This window comes from Solanum tuberosum, unplaced genomic scaffold (assembly GCF_000226075.1).
Source record: "Solanum tuberosum cultivar DM 1-3 516 R44 unplaced genomic scaffold, SolTub_3.0 scf00773, whole genome shotgun sequence".
Classification (NCBI taxonomy): domain Eukaryota; kingdom Viridiplantae; phylum Streptophyta; class Magnoliopsida; order Solanales; family Solanaceae; genus Solanum; species Solanum tuberosum.
This window is the reverse complement of record NW_006239682.1, coordinates 5,041-7,359: the sequence shown is the minus strand read 5'-3', so window position 1 is coordinate 7,359 and position 2,319 is coordinate 5,041.

The following is a 2,319-nucleotide window of genomic DNA, read 5'->3' as shown; positions in this document are numbered from 1 at the left end:
AATTTACTATCAATAAAGCTTTAAAATTCACTATATTGGCCTAGAAGGAAGAGACAATAACATTTTCAGTCCCACAAAGAATTGATATAGACACTCATATACATGAAATCAATAAGATAAATGTTTCATCTTGGGCATTTTTGCTTTCAATAAGTAAATTATAAAGAATTTTTAATGAAAATATGTGTAAGATCTTCAAAATTGTTTATAAAAATAAAATATATAAAGTATGTATATTAATAAAATATATGTATATAATTCATCGGTTAGGTTATTTCTTTGGTTTTTTTGAATAAAATCATAATCAAACCAAATACTATCGGTTTTCAAACATCTAAAACCAAACCAAACCAAACCCAAATAAAATACGGTTTGGTTTGGTTTTTCGGTTTGGATCGGTTTTTATCCAAACTGTGAACACCCCTAATAAGAACAATGTTATATATATATCTATATAAATTTGACTTTGGTTAGATCCTTAATTCACATCATGATATTTCCTCCGATCCATTTTAGTTGTTGTATTGGCTAAAAATAACTAATCCAATATATAATTAATCACACACAAAAGCGAATCGGGATTTGAAGATTTTTGGTGCACCAATATTACCTTGGCTCAAACATAAGCTCTAAGATAAACTTAAAATAAAAAAGTGAAATAACACTCTAGCTATATTCAAACTCAGGTCTCGCATGTGGATACTCTAGCTTGTACAAGCAACGCAATGACAGTCTTATGCTTTTCATGAGACTCTAGCTATATTCAAACTCAAGGATTTTCACATAATCTTAATCGTCTACCTAGACATAATAATCATTCATTATGCATATTCAAGTATTTCATCCATTGCCAGACTGAAACAAGTTTCATTGCATCTACTACTGGAGAATATATCTCTATTTAATAATGTCAGGATTTTTGCGAAAACCCTTTATGCCCCGAGGCACAAACCGCACTTTATATCTTATGGTTATACTTTCGTACAATGATTCATCTGTACCACACTGACATTATATTTTGATCCATGAACTATAAGATCAAAAACATCACTTTTCTAAGTGAAACAAAATATACTTGAATAGTGCCAATCATTAATCTGTCCACACTATATGACAGATTCAAATTTAAGATCCTCATAAAAAAATTTTATAGCATTGAGTGCTACTTCATATCAAAGATACTGTTGACGGTCATTTTGATATCGATTCCAATACGACATAACTTATCGAGATCTCTTCATTATTCATCATTTTCAGGTACCTGAACCTTTGCCAAGGTTTTATGAAGTGTTATGTCATAGTTCTCTTTCAAAGCACTTACCTCATTATCATGATCATTTTGATAATTTGCTCCCCTCCTTCCTCAAGGAGTTTTACGTTGGAATCGATTGGTCTATCCCGCTTATGCGTACCATAGACTCTGTCCTTCAAGGACTATTTATTGGAGCATTTGCAGCTTAATTAAAATATTGGATCAGCAAATACATCTGGCAAATTATTTGCAACATTTTGCAAATTAATTATCTCTTGAACTTCAAGTTCACATTTTTTTTAAACGAGGATCTAGATAACTCACCTCACACATAATTTTCAGCTGCTAAACACATATCCCCCTAATGTTAGGAAATTTAACATTTACCCCCGACCTCATTTGGGGATCTATCTTTGTGCATGGTGGAGCAATAAAATCATATGTGCACATATCAATTTTTAAATGGAAATTATTTGATTTCTGACCCTGAAACAATTGTGATGGGAGAACCTTGTTGGCTTGATGCATACATGTTAAATAAACTCATCTCATACCAAATTTTATTTGAGAGATTTGTTCTCATAATCAATGGTCTAGCTATAATTGGAGGCAAACAATTTATGCTAAACCAACCAGTATTATCAACATAATTTTATAGTTTGGAACTGTGCTCTTAATTTAACAATTTGAGCAAACAACTTTACAAAAACCAATTTGTAAGTTGAAACAAATGCACATGTGATCATACCATAGATGTATGTATTAAATCATAATAGTAAGTGGTCCACATGGCAGGTGAACGGGCCCATATACACCTTTTTATATGTTTCAAATAATTTTAGGAGATATAATCACAACCTTAGCTGGTACAATGATCATTTTATCATGAGAACAAGAAACACATGAGAATTCTTGAAGAATATTTTATTTCTTCAACATATAGTCACGTGAATTCTCAATTTCTTTTGCATCACATCTGAACCAGAATGGTCAACTGGTTTTGCCAACTAATATTTATTTTAGTAAACTTTTATAGTTTACTTTTGCATGTGATTCCTTCATCATGC